A 13,890-nucleotide genomic window follows, 5' to 3' on the forward strand; every position below is an offset into this window, starting at 1 on the left:
TAGGATATCAAAACTATACAGCTCAACAGGAGAATTTTGAAATGGCTTTTACCACAATTCTAGCAGTAGTCATACTGATCATTGTAGCGCTAACTGCAGACTACCAGTGACAAAGTGGGTGAATCAGTAATCGGAGATGCCCCTAGACTGTGATGACCCTTGGGATCAGATGTCAGCATGGTGTGTAAAGCTGGTGCGTTACTCACCATTCATTGTGTTCTGGCACACCTCCAAAATGACAGGAAGGGCAACAGGGTAATATTATACCCCACAGGGGACTAAAAAAACTGTTGCATACTTCTACTCGCTAGTTGCTTTACACTTGTATGCGTTTCACCACTAGGTGTGACTCGACTATGGCCACTTTGTGATTAAAGAGATGTTCTTAGTTCCTAGTGGCCATAGACAAACTGGATTGATAGGTTTCTTCCTACAAAAACATCTGCAGGAACAAGAGGTCTGTCAGTCAAGCCCAATGGGGTGGAGAGAAGCCAGCAGAGAGCCAAGCTTCTTTGACTGTATTCCCCATTCCCAGCTCATCTATAAAACTATGAGTAAATAATGCTGCATTGTCATGAAGAAATTCCTTCCTGTTTCATCATAGTCGTTGCTCAGGCGCCATGAAATAATGACACCTTTCCCTTTCAGGCTATGTACATACTTAGTTTTTGCTGTGTATTTTCACTTTTTCATTGTTTTCTTTGCTATCACAAATACAATGATGCAACTTGCAAACTAGTGTTTTATTGCACATCGCTAAAAGGACCTTGCACTTAATTTTTAGGCCATAAGTTTACAACAAAATGTTACTGAATTGGACCATTTTCTCATGTGGTCAATAGAACAATTTTCTCATTGGTCCATTTCTTATGCTGTAGGGTTACATTTGTTCAACAAAAATATATTCTTTTGGTCACCTCCTGGCTGTCATGGTCTAAAGTTAACTACTTAACTTCATACAACAGAATACAGTAAAAAAAATAAGAATAAATAATTAAACTGTTGTGACACAGGAACAGTGATACACAGTAGGGAGACCAAGTGAAGAGTGAGGGAAAACGGAAAAATTGAGCTGTCAGAGTTATGTGTGAACAGGGCTTTTTATCCCATAATGTATCATTTCCAACCCCTATCTTAAATTTACCATTGTGTGGGCTTCTCTCTTCAAAATTTTATGGGCATGCTAATAACATAAAATAATTATAATTTGCTAATTATAAACAATACTACACTGCTCAAATAAATAAAGGGAACACTAAGATAACACATCCTAGATCTGAATGAATGAACTAATCGTATGAAATACTTTCATCTTTACATAGTTGAATGTGCTGACAACAAAAATTTTGTGTGTGTGATCACACAAAAATTATCAATGGAAATCAAATTTATCAACCCATGGAGGTCTGGATATGGAGTCACACTCAAAATCAAAGTGGAAAACCACACTACAGGCTGATCCAACTTTGATGTACTGTCCTTAAAACAAGTCAAAATGAGGCTCAGTAGTGTGTGTGGCCTCCACGTGCCCGTATGACCTCCCTACAATGCCTGGGCATGCTCCTGATGAGGTGGCGGATGGTCTCCTGAGGGAAGTTCTCCCAGACCTGGACTAAAGCATCTGCCAACTCCTGGACAGTCTGTGGTGCAATGTGGCATTGGTGGATGGAGCGAGACATGATGTCCCAGATTTGCTCAATCGGATTCATGTCTGGGGAACGGGTGGGCCAGTCCATAGCATCAATGCCTTCCTCTTGCAAGAACTGCTGACACACTCCAGCCACATGAGATCTAGCATTGTCTTGCATTAGGAGTAACCCAGGGCCAACCGCACCAGCATATGGTCTCACAAGGGGTCTGAGGATCTACTCTGGGTACCTAATGGCAGTCAGACTACCTCTGGCAAGCACATGGAGGGCTGTGTGGCCCCCCCAAAGAAATGCCACCCCACATCATTACTGACCTACTGCCAAACCGTTCACCAGAATGTTGCAAGCAGCAGAACATTCTCCAGGGCGTCTCCAGACTCATCTGTCACATGTGCTCAGTGTGAACCTGCTTTCATCTGTGAAGAGCACAGGGCACCAATGGTGAATTTGCCAATCTTGGCAAATGCCAAACGTCCTGCACAGTGTTGGGCTGAAAATACAACCCCCACCTGTGGACGCCGGACCCTCATGCCACCCTCATGGAGTCTGTTTCTGACTGTTTGAGTGGACACCTGCACATTTGTGGCCTGCTGGAGGTCATTTTGCAGGGCTCTGGCAGTGCTTCTCCTGCTCCTCTTTGCACAAAGGCAGAGGTAGAGGTCCTGCTGCTGGGCTTTTGCCGTGATACGGCCTCCTCCACGTCTCCTGATGTACTGGCCTGTCTCCTGGTAGTGCCTCAATGCTCTTGTCACGATGCCGGCTGGCAGGTAGTGGATCCTCTGTGCCAGAGAGGGATTGGCGTGGACCGTGCTAGTGGATCGGTTCTAAGTCACTACTGGTTTTCACCAGAGCCCGCCGCAAAGCGGGATGGTCTTGCTGCGGCGGTAGTGACCAGGTCGTATCCACTAGCAACGGCTCAACCTCTCTGGCTGCTGAAGATAGGCGCGGTACAAGGGAGTAGACAGAAGCAAGGTCGGACGTAGCAGAAGGTCGGGGCAGGCAGCAAGGATCGTAGTCAGGGGCAACGGCAGGAGGTCTGGAACACAGGCTAGGAACACACAAGGAAACGCTTTCACTGGCACGATGGCAACAAGATCCGGCAAGGAAGTGCAGGGGAAGTGAGGTGATATAGGGAAGTGCACAGGTGAAAACACTAATTGGAACCACTGCGCCAATCAGCGGCGCAGTGGCCCTTTAAATCGCAAAGACCCGGCGCGCGCGCGCCCTAGGGAGCGGGGCCGCGCGCGCCGGGACAGGACTGACGGAGAGCGAGTCAGGTACGGGAGCCGGGGTGCGCATCGCGAGCGGGCGCTACCCGCATCGCGAATCGCATCCCGGCTGGAGGCGGTATCGCAGCGCCCCGGGTCAGTGGATCTGACCGGAGCGCTGCAGTGAGGAGAGTGTAGCGAGCGCTCCGGGGAGGAGCGGGGACCCGGAGCGCTCGGCGTAACAGTACCCCCCCCCTTGGGTCTCCCCCTCTTCTTAGAGCCTGAGAACCTGAGGAGCAGACTTTTGTCTAGGATATTGTCCTCAGGTTCCCAGGATCTCTCTTCTGGACCACAACCCTCCCAATCAACTAAAAAAAAAGTTTTCCCTCTGACCTTTTTGGATGCCAGAATCTCTTTGACGGAGAAGATGTCCGAGGAGCCGGAAACAGGAGTGGGGGGAACAGATTTGGGAGAGAAACGGTTGATGATAAGTGGTTTAAGAAGAGAAACGTGAAAGACATTAGGAATACGAAGAGAAGGAGGAAGAAGAAGTTTGTAAGAGACAGGATTAATCTGGCACAAAATTTTGAAAGGACCAAGATAGCGTGGTCCCAACTTGTAGCTAGGGACACGGAAGCGGACATATTTAGCGGAGAGCCATACCTTGTCTCCAGGAGAAAAAATGGGAGGAGCTCTTCTTTTCTTATCCGCGAACTTCTTCATGCGTGATGAAGCCTGTAAGAGAGAATTTTGGGTCTCTCTCCATATGATGGAAAGATCACGAGAAATTTCATCCACAGCGGGCAGACCAGAGGGCAAGGGGGTAGGGAGGGGGGGAAGAGGGTGACGGCCGTACACCACGAAAAATGGGGATTTGGAGGAAGATTCAGAGACTCTGAAGTTATACGAGAATTCGGCCCATGGTAGAAGATCTGCCCAGTCATCCTGGCGGGAGGAAACAAAATGTCGTAAATAATCACCCAAGACCTGGTTAATTCTTTCTACTTGTCCATTGGATTGAGGATGATATGCAGAAGAAAAGTTTAATTTAATCTTGAGTTGTTTACAGAGAGCCCTCCAGAATTTAGACACAAATTGGACGCCTCTATCCGAGACGATCTGCGTAGGCAACCCGTGAAGACGAAAAATGTGTACAAAAAATTGTTTAGCCAACTGAGGCGCTGAAGGAAGACCAGGAAGAGGGATGAAATGTGCCATTTTGGAGAATCGATCAACGACCACCCAAATAACAGTGTTGCCACGGGAAGGGGGTAAGTCAGTAATAAAATCCATACCAATCAGAGACCAAGGCTGTTCGGGGACAGGCAGAGGATGAAGAAAACCAGCGGGCTTCTGGCGAGGAGTCTTATCCCGGGCACAGATAGTACAGGCTCGCACAAAGTCCACAACATCCGTCTCCAGAGTCGGCCACCAATAGAAGCGAGAGATGAGTTGCACAGATTTCTTGATGCCTGCATGACCTGCGAGATGGGAGGAGTGACCCCATTTGAGGATTCCGAGGCGTTGGCGTGGAGAAACGAAGGTCTTCCCTGGAGGAGTTTGCCTGATGGAGGCTGGAGAAGTGGAAATCAGGCAGTCAGGAGGAATGATGTGTTGCGGAGAGAGTTCAACTTCAGAAGCATCCGAGGAACGAGAGAGAGCATCGGCCCTAATGTTCTTATCGGCAGGCCGAAAGTGAATTTCAAAATTAAATCGGGCAAAAAACAGAGACCACCTGGCCTGGCGAGGATTCAGCCGTTGGGCAGACTGGAGGTAGGAGAGGTTCTTGTGATCGGTGTAAATAATAACTGGAAATCTTGATCCCTCCAGCAGATGCCTCCATTCCTCAAGTGCTAATTTAATGGCTAGAAGCTCTCGATCCCCGATGGAGTAGTTCCTCTCCGCCGGAGAGAAGGTCCTAGAAAAAAAACCACAAGTAACAGCATGCCCGGAAGAATTTTTTTGTAGAAGGACAGCTCCAGCTCCCACTGAGGAGGCATCAACCTCCAATAGGAAGGGTTTAGATGGGTCAGGTCTGGAGAGCACAGGAGCCGAAGAAAAGGCAGACTTGAGCCGTTTAAAGGCGTCTTCCGCTTGAGGAGGCCAAGACTTGGGATCGGCATTTTTTTTGGTTAAAGCCACGATAGGAGCCACAACGGTAGAAAAATGTGGAATAAATTGCCTGTAATAATTGGCGAACCCCAAAAAACTTTAGATGGCACGGAGTCCGGAGGGGCGTGGCCAATCTAAGACGGCAGAGAGTTTGTCTGGATCCATTTGTAGTCCCTGGCCAGAGACCAAGTATCCTAGGAAAGGAAGAGATTGGCATTCAAACAGACATTTCTCTATTTTGGCATAGAGTTGATTGTCACGAAGTCTCTGAAGAACCATACGGACATGCTGGCGGTGTTCTTCTAGATTGGCAGAAAAAATCAGGATATCGTCCAGATATACAACAACACAGGAGTATAACAGATCACGAAAAATTTCATTGACAAAGTCTTGGAAGACGGCAGGGGCGTTGCACAGGCCAAAGGGCATGACCAGATACTCAAAGTGTCCATCTCTAGTGTTAAATGCCGTTTTCCATTCATCCCCCTCTCTGATGCGGATGAGATTATAAGCACCTCTTAAGTCCAGTTTGGTAAAGATGTGGGCACCTTGGAGGCGATCAAAGAGTTCAGAGATGAGGGGTAGGGGGTAGCGGTTCTTAACCGTGATTTTATTAAGACCGCGGTAGTCAATGCAAGGACGTAGAGAGCCATCTTTTTTGGACACAAAGAAAAATCCGGCTCCGGCAGGAGAGGAGGATTTACGGATAAAGCCCTTTTTTAAATTTTCCTGGACGTATTCAGACATGGCAAGAGTCTCTGGGGCGGACAGAGGATAAATTCTGCCCCGGGGTGGAGTAGTGCCCGGGAGGAGGTCGATAGGACAATCATAAGGCCTGTGGGGAGGTAGAGTCTCAGCTTGTTTTTTGCAAAAAACATCTGCAAAGTCCATATAGGCCTTAGGGAGACCGGTTACAGGAGGAACCACAGAGTCACGGCAAGGGTTACTGGGAACCGGTTTTAGGCAGTCCTTGGAACAAGAGGGACCCCAACTCTTGATCTCCCCAGTGGACCAATCCAGGGTTGGGGAATGAAGTTGAAGCCAGGGAAGTCCAAGGAGAATTTCGGAAGTGCAATTGGGGAGGACCAAAAGTTCAATCTTCTCGTGATGAGATCCGATGCACATTAGAAGGGGCTCCGTGCGGAAACGTATGGTACAGTCCAATCTTTCATTGTTTACACAATTTATGTAGAGGGGTCTGGCGAGACTGGTCACCGGGATGTTGAACCTGTTGACGAGAGAGGCCAAAATAAAATTTCCTGCAGATCCGGAGTCCAAGAAGGCCATAGTAGAGAAGGAGAAGGCAGAGGCAGATATCCGCACAGGCACAGTAAGACGTGGAGAAGCAGAGTAGACATCAAGGACTGTCTCACCTTTGTGCGGAGTCAGCGTACGTCTTTCCAGGCGGGGAGGACGGATAGGACAATCCTTCAGGAAGTGTTCGGTACTGGCACAGTACAGGCAGAGATTCTCCATGCGGCGTCGTGTCCTCTCTTGAGGTGTCAGGCGAGACCGGTCGACTTGCATAGCCTCCACGGCGGGAGGCACAGGAACAGATTGCAGGGGACCAGAGGAGAGAGGAGCCGGGGAGAAAAAACGCCTCGTGCGAACAGAGTCCATATCCTGGCGGAGCTCCTGACGCCTTTCGGAAAAACGCATGTCAATGCGAGTGGCTAGGTGAATGAGTTCATGTAGGTTAGCAGGGATTTCTCGTGCGGCCAGAACATCTTTAATGTTGCTGGATAGGCCTTTTTTAAAGGTCGCGCAGAGGGCCTCATTATTCCAGGATAATTCTGAAGCAAGAGTACGGAATTGTACGGCATACTCGCCAACGGAAGAATTACCCTGGACCAGGTTCAACAGGGCAGTCTCAGCAGAAGAGGCACGGGCAGGTTCCTCAAAGACACTTCGAATTTCCGAGAAGAAGGAGTGTACAGAGGCAGTGACGGGGTCATTGCGGTCCCAGAGCGGTGTGGCCCAAGACAGGGCTTTTCCAGACAGAAGGCTGACTACGAAAGCCACCTTAGACCTTTCAGTGGGGAACTGGTCCGACATCATCTCCAAGTGCAGGGAACATTGGGAAAGAAAGCCACGGCAAAACTTAGAGTCCCCATCAAATTTATCCGGCAAGGATAGTCGTAGACCAGAAGCGGCCACTCGCTGCGGAGGAGGTGCAGGAGCTGGCGGAGGAGATGATTGCTGAAGCTGTGGTAGTAGCTGCTGTAGCATCACGGTCAGTTGAGACAGCTGTTGGCCTTGTTGCGCTATCTGTTGTGACTGCTGGGCGACCACCGTGGTGAGGTCAGCGACAACTGGCAGAGGAACTTCAGCGGGATCCATGGCCGGATCTACTGTCACGATGCCGGCTGGCAGGTAGTGGATCCTCTGTGCCAGAGAGGGATTGGCGTGGACCGTGCTAGTGGATCGGTTCTAAGTCACTACTGGTTTTCACCAGAGCCCGCCGCAAAGCGGGATGGTCTTGCTGCGGCGGTAGTGACCAGGTCGTATCCACTAGCAACGGCTCAACCTCTCTGGCTGCTGAAGATAGGCGCGGTACAAGGGAGTAGACAGAAGCAAGGTCGGACGTAGCAGAAGGTCAGGGCAGGCAGCAAGGATCGTAGTCAGGGGCAACGGCAGGAGGTCTGGAACACAGGCTAGGAACACACAAGGAAACGCTTTCACTGGCACGATGGCAACAAGATCCGGCAAGGAAGTGCAGGGGAAGTGAGGTGATATAGGGAAGTGCACAGGTGAAAACACTAATTGGAACAACTGCGCCAATCAGCGGCGCAGTGGCCCTTTAAATCGCAAAGACCCGGCGCGCGCGCGCCCTAGGGAGCGGGGCCGCGCGCGCCGGGACAGGACTGACGGAGAGCGAGTCAGGTACGGGAGCCGGGGTGCGCATCGCGAGCGGGCGCTACCCGCATCGCGAATCGCATCCCGGCTGGAGGCGGTATCGCAGCGCCCCGGGTCAGTGGATCTGACCGGAGCGCTGCAGTGAGGAGAGTGTAGCGAGCGCTCCGGGGAGGAGCGGGGACCCGGAGCGCTCGGCGTAACAGCTCTGGACACTACACCGACAGACACAGCAAAGCTTCTTGCCACAGCTCGCATTGATGTGCCATCCTGGATGAGCTGCACTACCTGAGCCACTTGTGTGGGTTGTAGACTCATGCTACCACTAGAGTGAAAGCACCGCTAGCATTCAAAAGTGACCAAAACATCAGCCACCACCTGCAGAACTGCTCCTTTATTGGGGGGTGTCTTGCTAGTTGCCTATAATTTACACCTGTTGTCTGTTCCATTTGCACAACAGCATGTAAAATTGATTGTCAATCAGTGTTGCTTCCTGAGTGGACAGTGTGATTTCACAGAAGTGTGATCTACTCGGAGTTACATTGTGTTGTTTAAGTGTTCCCTTTATTTTTTTGAGCAGTGTACATAGGTATAGGTGAACAAACGTGAAGATATGCTTAAAGGGGTTGTACAGGATCAGAAAATGATAGCTGCACATTCTTCCAGAAATAGCGCCACACAGTCCGCAGGTTCTGTGCTGTGTTGCAGATTAACCATATTGGTAGCTGCAAATGCAGTTTTATAGCAATATAGTCACATGAACATGAATATTCTTATAGCAAAAGTATAAATAAATAAGAAAATCACTGGTTAGAAAAGTCCAAAATGTATTTTGTGTCATTCTCAAACAGCCCACACATGGTACTTATTCCATTACAGGTTATCTCTGACTTACATATTTTAATACTTTGCTTAAAATTTCTTTTTTTGCATAGTAAAAAAACGAAAATAGTTTTCTATGGTAATCTGCTAGCCAGCAGAATTTAATGTAATTTATCCAGCCTTATTTTGGCTGGGCAACAACAAAGTTCATCTGGACATCACGCAGAGCAATAATGAGAATTCCTAGCGCTTCCTGACTCCCCCAATTAATCACCAGAGCGTCAATTAAGACCACTATGGTAATGACTACCTGCTTCCATCCACCATACACATGGCCCATGTCTGTACATACTGAATTATCCAGTGTCGTTTTTAATATATTTTAACAAATAAAAAAAATCTGTTCAAGGAAATAGTTAGATTTTACGCCATCCGTGAAATGCACAAGATGTTAACACTAATGTGTTCATTGTCTTACAGCTTAGGGCATTGTGATAGTTAAATACGGTAGTTCTTTTCACACTTCATCTTGTAGTGTCCTTCAGAGAAATATGGCTGTGGAATTCCCTAACATTTACCTATGACAGATGCCACAGAGGCTCCAGTGTCAATAAAAAAAGTGGGTTCTTACTGTTTATAATCTTTTGGGTTCCATTCAGTAATGGGAGTCTATGGATACAGTTACCATAATACAGTATGAAGAGAGCTTTAGGCACCCATTTATCTATATGTACACCAATTGTCTTTCTGTGAGTCATTGAAGGACTAATAGTAGACCATGGTTGACCACTGGACCCTTCAGGGTTGGTCAATAAATCCCAATATTAGGTCACAAGGGTTGGCTTCCTGTTGGCTTCTACACGTAAGAAGCAGATCCTAATAATGATCAATAATAACCCTTTAAACAGCTTTAACCCCTTTACTCAACAGCCTATTTTGACCTTAATGACCAAGGCATATTTTAAAAATCTGACATGCGTCCACTTATTTGTTAATAACTTTGGAACGTTTTTACTTATGAAAGTGATTTTGAGAATGTTTTTTCGTGACATATTGTACGCTTCATTAGTGGTAAATGTTGATAGATATATTTAGTGGTTTTTGTAAAAAAAAAATTTAGAAAAAATTTAAAATTTGCATTCTTCTACATTTGATATTTTCTGCTCGTATGATAAATAGCCATGCCACATCAAATTAATAATTCATTCACATCTACAATATGTCTACTTTATGTTCCCATTATTTGATAAAAATTCTTTTACTTTTTTAGAATGTTAGAGGGTTTATAAGTTTAGTAGCAATTTACCAGCAGTGCTGTGACCGTTTATTCTCATCAGGTACACATACGTGGTGTTGCGGGAAGTCATCCCTAATCACCACGTACATGTACCTGACTTTGCGAGAAGGAGTTAAAGGGGTACTCCGGTGGAAACATTTTTTTTTTTTTTTTTTTTTAAATCAATTGGTGCCAGAAAGTTAAACAGATTTGTACATTCCTTCTACTTAAAAATCTTAATCCTTCCAGTACTTTTCAGCGGATGTATAGTACAGAGGAAGTTCTTTTTTTTTGTATTTGATTTCTTTTCTGTGTGACCACAGTGCTCTCTGCTGACACCTCTGTCCGTGTAGGGAACTGTCCAGAGCAGGATAGGTTTACTATGGGGATTTGCGCCTGCTCTGGACAGTTCCTGACATGGACAGAGGTGTCACCAGAGAGCACTTTGGTCAGACAGAAAAGAAATTTAAAAAGAAAAGAACTTCCTGTGGAGCATACAGCAGATGATAAGTACTGGAAGGGTTAAGATTTTTAAATAGAAATAATTTACAGATCTGTTTAAGTCTTCTTTCACACTGCCATTAGCCCGTCGGCCTTCACCCTGTTTCACTGTTTCTTGCCAGTAAGGATCTGACTGGTTAAATAATTTGAATAATAAGTAAGGTGAAGAACTCTGTTGAGCACCTTGTTCCTGTACCCCTGTACATACCTAGATAGTCAATGAACAATATCACCAATTATTAAGCAATAATAGTCCTTCAGAATTCAACACAGCTATGGGTGATGCTTTGGTGTTGGTGACATAAAACATACATTGGTTATATAACCTCCATTCTAAAGTTAAGTTATGCTGCCATGAACCTTCTACAAGAGACAGGATCATTTGCTAGTTTTACATTACTAAAAATGTGGGGCAGCCCGATCAGATTTGATACAGTAGCGTGCTCTGTTAGGAGGACAATGCCATAATATATTCCCTGTTCCATATCTTAGCTGTATCGAGTACCTTTTGCAATAATAAAAGTATGATCACAAATAGGGCTTGGGGTTCCAACAGGCTGCTATTTTGTTCAGTCATTTACAGATCAATAGCACAACATGTTACATTATTGATTGTTATGAGAATCAATAACAAACCATTTCAACATATGTCACTAACGGCCCCTCGTGTCTTCAGTATCTGCTTTTTTTCTATATTTAGGCAATATATGGAGATAAATGGAGAATGTACAAATCAGAACAGTATTCTACAGTTGCCATGTACATGGTTTGACCAGAGATCATGTATGTCTTGGTTAGTCCCTAGATACTGTAGTCTACAACATTGCCTTTAAATAGTTTACATAAGACAACATTCTGAAATATGCTTAGTCCCGAGCTTTGCAAGCCTTATGTATAAAGGCTTCAGACAATGATATACACAAGTTTACCATAGTTAAATACTGGTTAAAATTTTTCTCTTCAGAATTAGAAAATAAAGGCATTTCCAACTTTCCGAAAAATTTGTCAGTGCTTGGGATAATAGTACCTCAACATCAACACTGCAACAAATCACTGGCCTCAGTGGTCTTATGCCATATACCGCTAAGGCTAGTGATTTGCAGCAGGCCTGACATGGGTAAATGGGCATGCATTCTCTGTAAACAAAGCCTGGCAGGGAGGACGAGAGTGAAAAACACATGAAAAACCATGACATTATGTTCCATTGTGCTCTGGATACAAATGGCAGTCAATGAACCTGATTGACTTATAATGGGAGTTTGTCAAGGTTTTTTTTTACATGTTTGCCATCATATTGTTAATCCTGTCATCACATTGTTACAGCTGTCACGCCCCCTTCAAAGGCTTGCGTTGAGGGGGCGGAGCGTGACGTCACACAGGGACGATCACCATTAATCAGACCCGGAGCGAACATGCTCCGCGGACTGATTTAACGGGGTGCTGCGTGCAAGATCACGGGAGTCCCTTTGGATAGGGGATAAGATGTCTTAGCACCGGAGTACCCCTTTAAATTAAAGGGAAAAAGGTTTAAAAGTGATATCAGGAAGTATTACTTTACTGAGAGAGTAGTGGATGCCTGGAATAGCCTTCCTGCAGAGAGGGTCACTGCAAATACAGTGAAGGAGTTTAAGCATGCATGGGATAAGCATAAGGCTATCCTTCATATAAGATAGGGCCAGGGACTATTCATAGGATTCAGAATATTGGGAAGACTAGATGGGCCAAATGGTTCTTATCTGCCGACACATTCTATGTTTCTATGTATTGTAAGCTTATACATACAAAGGATTTTTCTGTGCATTTTAGCATTCAGATCCTGTCCACTTCACACTGATGGCTCTTGAGTCAGCCTTTCAGGCTTGTACTAGAATCTCTCACTAGGCCACTCTGTAAAGCGCATTTACTTTGATTGCTGCTGTCAAGAAAGCAGTCAGATATAAAAACAACAAAAAGCCTGGACTCTTTGCTGCGTAGATTTAGTCATTAGAACACGATGAGAAAACTGGATACGTAGGTACAAAATAGTGGAAAAAGTCAAAGATGTGAAGTGGAGAATTAGCAGCCGATAAGTCACAGGGTGAAAAAGCAGCCGTGTATTAGAACGTTGGTGAGTGACATTTGGAGGCCATAATAACATCTACACTACAGTTACTACATGTAAGAGCAAAATACCCAGTGGACACAGTTGTAATTTTAGTGAGTTCATAACGTTGCATTTTGCAGCATTTGTGTTTTGCTGGGGCTAAATACTTTAGTAGTTTAAGATTGTTAGCCAGACTAGAAATGTTTCAGTATCTCCTCTGAAGTAAATGGTTTATTATTTATACTGTTTCTGATATTGCACTGCCATGGTTTTGGTTGGTGTACTAGTAGGGTAGGCAGGTAAGCCACCAATAGGCTTTGAGCATGTCATAAAAATCTTGTATTCTTAATATGAAGAGATTCAACATTTATCTGACATGCAGCTTGTGCCAATTGTGTTTTTCATATATGACTAGTTTGATACCTGCTCTGACCGTGTTAAAGGGGTTATCCAGTGTTAGAAAAAAAAAAATAAAACTGCTTTCTTTCAAAAACCACTCTTGTCCTCCGTTTGTGTGTGGTATTGCAGCTTGGTATTGGTAATCTTGGATAACCTATTTAAAACAGCCACAGACATGAGATACTTTGTGGCTGATTTAGCCTTATTTTGCAGATGCTATTATGGCAAGGAAACACATGATACATTTTATTGTTCTACAACATAGCAAAACTCTTTCAAAGGCCCTGAAATGCTGAGAGCCGAAACGTATCCTCATGCCCCCTTCCATCCCTGTCTCTGCTTGATTGACAATCAGCTGGAAGCCTAGCCTTGTTTCTAAATCATTTTCCTTCAATGTACATACAAATTGTGTACATATGTGAGATCTGGATGCAGGGCTTGGCTTCTAGCTAACTGTCAATCAAGCAGGGACAGGGATGAAAGGGCAGCGAGGAGATGTATCAGCTCTCAGGAAGGAGCTGAGTGAGGAGCTTAGGAACGCCTCTTTCACATTGCCTGTTTGCCTCTTGACAAAGCCACAGGCATGGCGAAATGTTGAGGGGGGCATTGTGTTAATGATTTTAACCCCTGTGTGCATTAGCCCTATTGAGTGGCACCTACTGCAGAGGTGCTCTCAAAAACAAGAATCTGTATACACCTAAGTGCTAATGTGTAGCATCTAATCCAATATAATTTGTCCTCAACCAAAGAGGGACAAGATTCACAGAGTAAATTTTTTCATCTTGTGTGTTTTCACATTAATAAAGATAGTTTACCGCACTTTATCATTTCAAATAGTTTTTGGTTGGTAAATTTAGGGCATTTGTGACCACCTTCTTGGTGGTTTATAGAAACTAGGAACGCCTCTTTGACACTTGATACATTATAGAAACACAGACAGATATATGAAAGGTGCCATGTGTTTCCTTGCTTTAACAGATATCTAAC

The 13,890-nt window shown here is 45.3% G+C and overlaps 1 protein-coding gene across 1 annotated transcript in view; it reads left to right on the forward strand.

The window, feature by feature from the left end:
- The window catches only part of MACROD2 (mono-ADP ribosylhydrolase 2), a 2,467,642-nt gene that overhangs the window by 1,329,292 nt on the left and 1,124,460 nt on the right, over positions 1 to 13,890 (forward strand). The gene's annotated exons all lie outside the window — the stretch shown is intronic.

The sequence above is a fragment of the Hyla sarda genome, chromosome 3 (genome assembly GCF_029499605.1).
Source record: "Hyla sarda isolate aHylSar1 chromosome 3, aHylSar1.hap1, whole genome shotgun sequence".
Classification (NCBI taxonomy): domain Eukaryota; kingdom Metazoa; phylum Chordata; class Amphibia; order Anura; family Hylidae; genus Hyla; species Hyla sarda.